This window comes from Dasypus novemcinctus, chromosome 22 (genome assembly GCF_030445035.2).
Source record: "Dasypus novemcinctus isolate mDasNov1 chromosome 22, mDasNov1.1.hap2, whole genome shotgun sequence".
Classification (NCBI taxonomy): domain Eukaryota; kingdom Metazoa; phylum Chordata; class Mammalia; order Cingulata; family Dasypodidae; genus Dasypus; species Dasypus novemcinctus.
Window position 1 is genome coordinate 61,901,444 of NC_080694.1, and position 7,586 is coordinate 61,909,029.

Here is a 7,586-nt window from a genome sequence, read left to right on the forward strand (position 1 = left end):
GAAACCAGCAACAGTGGCCAAGACCGAAGTGTCACGGTCCTTACACTGTTAAAGCTGATTGGTCTAGAAGGTGGCATTCAAATTCTCATTTCTACTTCATTTCAATGGAAACATGCTAAGTGAGAGAGATGCTACACTATGACATTATTTTAATTGCAATCTATATCTTCAGTCTTCATTTTACCGTAAGGAAAAAGTACATTCATCAATCTATCATGTGACCTGAGGGAAATAGGTTTGTGTTGGAACAGATGAATTATCCTACCTGCCTGTAATTATAGATGGATATTAGATTCCTTTCTTTTATTTTATTTTATTTTATTTTATTTTATTGACTTTGTAATAATATTACATTAAAAATATATATGTGAGGTCCCATTCATCCCCACCCCCCCACCCCACCTCTCCCCCCCCCCCCCCCCAGCAAAACTCCCTCCCATCATCATGACACATCCATTGGATTTGGTAAGTACATCTTTGGGCACCTCTGCACCTCATAGTCAATGGTCCACATCATGGCCCATACTCTCCCCCATTCCATCCAGTGGGCCCTGTGAGGATATACAATGACCGGTGATTGCCTCTGAAGCACCATCCAGGGCAGCTCCATGTCCCAAAGACGCCTCCACCTCTCATCTCTTCCTGCCTTTCCCCATACCCATCAGCCACCATGTCCACTTTTCACAATCCAATGCCACCTCTTCTATGTGGACATTGGATTGGTTGTGTCCATTGCACCTCTATGTCAAGAGGAGGCTCAGATTCCACATGGATGCTGGATGCAATCCTCCCACTTTCAGTTGTAATCACTCTAGGTTCCATGGTGTGGTGGTTGTCCTTCTTCAACTCCATCTTAGCTGAGTGTGGTAAGTCCAATAAAACAGATTGTAGATGCTGGAGTCTGTTGAGGCTCAGGACCTGGCTATCACATTGTCAGTCCAGAGATTCAAATCCCCTAAATATATCTTAAACCCCAACATTAACTGCACCTCCAGCACATTAGCATGAAAGTCTTATGGAGGGAAATCCCATCTGAGTCCAGATTCATCACACATAAACACCATTTCCAAAGAGGGGCCATCTGACCTGGTAGTTAACCCCATCGGCCATGACCATAACTCCCATGGGTCTCTTTAGCCGTCAAAGGAACCAATATCTGGGGGTTATATCTGCTTTATCTGTCTCTCTGACTCTGCTCAGTTGTGCATAAGGGCAATCCTTCTGACAGCCTCCAGACTCTTTTTTAGAAACTCGTAGCCATATAAACTCATTTCTCCTTTCCATTTCCCCCTTACTTTAGGTCAAACAGCATTTTAAAGTCATGTTATTTTATGTAGACAGGGATATTCTGCTGATCCGCATTGAACCTTCTGGATAAGGTCATTTTCCAGTTGCATCATCAGTTGGTAGTTGATAGTGGTCCCTCGGTGCCAGGGAGGCTCATCCCCGGGTGTCATGTCCCACGCTGGGGGGAAGGCATTGCATTTACATGCTGAGTTTGGCTTCGAGACTGGCCACATTTGAGTAACATGAAGGCTGACAGGAGGAAATTCCCAGGCACAATGTTGCTCTAGGCCTTGTTCTTATTTTAGGCTTATCAGCTCACAAGCATAGTCATTAGCATCAGGAGCTCACTGTTGAACCCTCACTCCCTCCCGGTCCCCGCCGCTGCACCTGGGAGACTGTCGCTGCTTCCCTAGGGACCACGACAGAGCACCACTGGCCAGGAAACCAGTACCCCCCCTGCTGTGGTTTTTAATTGTTACCACTATGAGTATATCCAAACATTACCATGCACCCTGGACATATGTTCTGTACAGCTCCCTGTCAGCCATATATCACCTGTCAATGGCATCCCATACCAGTATCCCTCCATTGCCATTGTTGAAACACTCTGTGATCCAGAACTACCCGAAATTTGAAGCCCAATATAATGTCAGGGTCCCTTACTAGGGAATGGCATATAGCGATGGGTTTAAAGGTTAGATAAAGAACACGTGTTTACTTGGAAAAAATTCTACATCCTATCTTTTCCTTTTTTTTTTTCCCCCCTAATTATTCAGCTTCTCTTCACAGGAGCCCTAGACCACAGCAATGCATATATATAATATACAGCACTTCCATACATCCACCACAAAACCTTTTCCCTTCCACAGCGATACTCTTACACCCTATTCACATCATATTTACTTAACGTGATGTACAGAGTCTGAGACACTAGCTTTCTAACAAGGTGACATCTGTGCTTACATTATGGTGCATACTTTAGGATACACAGTTTTTTACATTCTTAGTTAGCCTATGTTTTACATTATGGTTTACATTATCAGTCTGTCATCTCCTATATGTTATGCTGTAATATTACATGTTTTATATCCATCCTTGTGTACTCTCAAGAAACTCCTCTCTCTTACCCCCCATTTACCTAGGTTCCACACATTTAACGTCCATTTTCCCTTCCACCTTGGTGCCCACAGTGACAGCCAACCTCCGTTTCCTGAGGAGCCACTTCCAGAGATAGATGGAATAGTGTTCAGGGCCTAACTTGCTCAACTGCCCCAATGCCCTGGGAGCCACCCTTTCTCTCGAGGGATACAGTTCCCTCTATTTGATGGCATTAGTCCTCCCCAGGATGTGGGTCCACCCCCGCTCTCACTACTTGGGTTTCTACCCCATGGTGTCACCCACTCTGGCAGAATGAGCATTTAGACATTCCCAAGGAGCCCGTCCTGCATCAGACCCTCCCCTCCGAGCATTCTAAACAGGTAACCCTCTTTATTATATTTTGATATGATTTCTCGGCATTTTACTCTCCACCAACACCTGACCCTCTCCTGAGATTCCTTTCATTCACTCTTTTCTCCCTCTTTGACCTGGGCTTGAACTGAGAAAAGAACATAATAAAATATAGCTTTTCCTTATCAACTAATCATTGATGAATGCACACTGTCCCTTCTCTAGTCTTTCTCCCAGAATCTCCCTTTCTCACAGAGCCCCTGGGCTAACTCTCATCTCTGGAGATAAAATGCGAGATTAATAAAGACCAGGGCTCAGGAAGCTTACCTTCTAGAGAAGAGAAAGACCACAGGGCAACAACGTAGTGAAACTCTTCAATACAGGTGGTTTCTATGACGATGGAGGGCACGATTCACTGAGCCTCAGAGCTCCTTGAAGGAGCACCATTGAGCTGGAGCCTGAAGGGGGAGAGGGCGGCAGCCTTGCCAAGACAGAGCAAGAGCAGACAAGTTCCCAGCGGGAGGCTGGCGGCCCAGGGCTCTGGGTGTCTGCAAAGAGCCTGACGGGAGGATCGTCCCACCTCTTTCCTGGAGGCCATGCATCCCGGGCCTAACCGGCGCCGGCTTTCCTGAAGGTCCACCCCTTCCCAAGGTCTGTCATGTCCAGAAGGTCATCTCCAGGCTTCTGGGTGTCTCAGGTTCTTGGTCAAGGTGAAGGGGAGGAAGCGCATGGGCTGGGGGTGAAAGGCAAGGACTGCTCTGCGCAGCCCTGGACAACCTCCTTCCCTTCACTTGACCCCTACCGGGATCTGAGAACTGATGGGAACAAAGTTGCTTTTCACTGTATCCCACTGTGAATTTTTGCATACTTTCCATATTTCTGCTTCTAAAACCAGAAGAAAAGAATATCTTGGGTCCTGGCATTGACATAGGAGAATTGTACCTGTTTCTATGATTTTCCAGTTCTTTCTACGGATTTAAATTCGGAAAACCATGACGTGTAGACACAATGTTCTGTGTCGCTGGGATCCGTGACAAGCTTCAGCACCTCATGTTAACCGCCTACTGTGGATTCCTTGCTCCTCTCCTAGGGATCCGGATCGCTACTAGGAATCGTGGCTCCTAGGTGCCGGTCTTTGTTGTTCTCAAAACTTATTCAGAGCAGTGGGCAGACACACATCTGCTTAAGAAAGGCTGCCTGGTCAAGTAAGTATTCCTATTCTCCTACCTCACATAACCGTTTTAGGACTAATGAAAAAACCACCACAAGACGCCAGTTCCGGCTTAGAGCTGGAGAATGCGGGCGTCGATCCCGCTGCCTCTCGCCTGCTAAGCGAGCGCTCTACCACCTGAGCTCATTCCCCGTGAGAAAGCTGCTTTTCTACACGCATTTCAACGCTTTGCAATTTGGAACCAATTTCTCTTTAATTTTAAGGCAACAAGGTGAAACTAGGATCGCAATCATTGCCAGGACCTCACAGACTGCCTGGGGCCAGTGCGCGGGGACAGTCAATCACTTTGTGACGAGGCTCGCAAATAATAGTTCCCGTTTCCGTGGATGAGAAGACAGCGCGTCTCATCTGGCGTAGCCTTACGGGGAACTGCCGGCTTAATTAGCACAGGTATCCCAGAACGTTCTCCTCCCATTGCTAGTTTTAAGAGTAGCTAATAATTATCAGCTGCCCGTGGCCCTCGGCCCTCGGGGAGGCGGCTCCGGGGTCGCCCTCCAGGCTCTCGGTTCTCTCCGCCACCCCCAGCGTGGCCAGCCAGGTATCAGCGGAATAACCGCGGCTGTGCGTGCGTGTGTGTGTGTGTGTGGGCAGTTCATCCATATGTAATTCATGATGACGCTATTAGTTTAAAATTCCAATTAGATAAGCCGTCCTTTAGGGTGAAAAGGCTTGTGCATTTTTGGTGATTTTTCAAAATGTAAAACAAAGTACTTGTTGGAAGGAACGTAACGATCAGCCTGAAGGGCTGCGCTCCCAGTCTACCTGGAAGCAGGTGGGGCCGCAGCGCCTGGGCAGCTTGGCTTCGCCCCTGCTCCCCCCTCCCCTCCAGCAACAGCGCTGGCCCCGCGCCCACCCTCTCCCTGGCCCCCTCCTCCACGCAGAGCCTTCAGCTCCCCGAGGCCAGCAGCGTGGCTTCCCCTGCCGCCTGGGGGGCGCACGCCCCCTCCTCGGCTGCCGCAGGTCCTGGGAGGATCCCGTGTCTGACCCGTGCACGCGGGCGTCGCATTTCCACCGTGCGCTCCAGCGTCCGCAGATCCACCCACTCACCCCAGACTCCCCGGGGACGAGGAGTGAGCTCTGCAGAAGTCTCAGGGGAGAGAGCTGTTGGCTGAGCTTGAGGACTGGGGGCAGGACGTCCTCTGACCAGGGGTGGGAGCTGGGCGGGCGAGCAGGCGTGATTGCTGGAGCCAGGGCCGGCGTGGGGGGACAGGGGCTTCTTGGCCCTGCAGGCACCTGGCAGAGCTGGGCTCCTTCCCGCTGCAGCTCAGGGGCTGCAGGACAGGGCGCGCCGTTTCCTCCTGCCCCCTTCTTTAAAGCCCCAGCCCCAGCAGGCGCTGTTTGAGCTTTCCTCATCAAGGGCTAGAGCAGTCGTTTCTGAGAAATTAAAACTTGGTTTTCAGCTTTCTGTCACCGCAGCCCCCTTACTCCAAAACCTGTGAGTATTCGGTGGAGTCCTTGAGATTCTACCCACCTACCCTCAGGCCAGGAGTCCCCTTTCCCTTTGCTGGTCGCCTTCCCAACCTAAACCTCGCCTGCACCATCAGCCATGGGCAGGTAAGTTTAGAAATGCCACCAGGATTGGAAGACAAGGTAACTTTGAAAATCTCTTTCATAAAGATAGTAAGAGTCCTGAGCATATTGAGTTCCCGGGCCCCGGCACCCATTCTGTCTCTGTAGGTGAAGATTGCTGTGGGTAGTCTAGAGAGTTCCACCAAGCTTTAGCTAAAGAATGCAATGATTCAGATTTGGATTTTGTTTTGAAAAATAGAGAAGTGTAGAGACCAGTGAGAGTGTTACTTCACTAAATTACATCTGCCCCTCCATGAAAGTTTTGTTTTTTTCCTACGTTTTAATTCAGGAGCTACCAGGGATCCAACGCCTCATACATAAGATACAGGCGCTCAACCACTTGAGCTACATCCGCTTGCTACCATGTTAAATAGGTACAATATTTCCTGTTGTGTATTCTGGAGGTTTTCTTAAGGTTGATAGAGAAGTAGCTCTCTTCTTGCCATGTTCCAAGAGATTAAATTCCTGGACCAGATGCAACCAAACTAATCAAAGACTTATGTGTCTTCTTGAAAATATTAAGGAATGGAGAGGAATTTATCCATGTACTTAAGTGTATTTTTACATAATTTGCTTCTTGCTATGCTCTTTAGAAAGTTGTTTTTAACAACAGACCTGGAATCTCTTTGTTCTTCATCATGTACCTCCTTTCCCCTCTGAAGTCCACCAAAGATTCCAACTGTATGGATGGACCGTCTCCTGTAGATGGGCTCTCAGCAAATTTTCAGACCCTTAATGTTGTAAATAGTAGGTGTGGAAAGGAAGGAGAGTTGGAAATGAGAGACATCCATGGATTTTCCCTGGAACTTGGCAGCACAGATAATGATGAACTTATGCCGATATCTTGAGTGAAGAAAAAAGGGTAGTTTGGGGCCAAGGAGAGTATTGTTTGTGTGTGTATGTGAGTGTGCGGTTAGATCATTAACTATAACAAATACTATTTAATATTCAATTCCTCTCAAATTTCCCTGATTTTCGTGCAAAGAAATAATCTCCTTTCAGTTAATTTGAATCAGAAACTAAATAAAGTCCTCACTATTTTGATGTCTTTAAAGTCTCTTTTCATCTATAGCTGGCTAAATGTGACTGTAACTGTAAAATATATTTGCAGTTCCCCTTCTCTTTGCATGCCATTTAATTGGGGAAGGACTTGGGTCTTTTGCCCTATGGAAATGACCAAATTTTGGGTTTAGTTGATTGTGTGTTGTTGGTGTCCCTTAACGTGTTTTGTTTGGTTTGGTTGTTTGTTTTTTTAAAAAATTTTTAATTTTTTTTGAGGTACCAGGATGGAGATTGAACTCAGGACCTCATATGTGGGAAGCTGGTGCTCAACCACTGAGCTTATTAGTTCCCTATGTTTGTTTGTTTGTTGTTGTTGCTTTTCATCTCCTCTATTAACTTTAATCACATTTTCAATATGCAGCCAGGAACAAAGTTTTTTTGTTTGTCTTTATTTTTTTAATGTTACATTCAAAAAATATGAGGCCCCCATATACCCACACCCCCCTCATCCCACTCCTCCCCCCACAACAACAACCTCCTCCATCATCATGAGACATTCATTGTATTTGGTGAATACGTCTCTGAGCACCGCTGCACCTCATGGTCAATGGTCCACACCATAGCCCAGACTCTCCCACAGTCCACCCAGTGGGCCATGGGAGGACATACAATGTCCAGTAACTGTCCCTGCAGCACCACCCAGGACAACTCCAACCCACTCCCTATCTCCAGCAGCCACCATGGCCACTTTCTCCACACCAAGGCCATATTTTCTCAGATTACTAATCACAATAGTCAGGAAAAAAGTTTTGGCACTAAGCCATAAATTTACACAGGCATGCATTACCAATTTTATGCAACCATAACACTGAAATAACACAAGAGATTTGGATATTTTCTTTCTTTCCCTTTTCTTTACTGCAGAAAAATAAAAACAAATTTGAAAGATTTATCCATATTTCAACTTCATCTGCCATAGACCTCTCGAAAGTACTGCATTTAATTTTCTGTGGTTTTTGACAAATAAAAAAAACCTACTTAGTTCTTC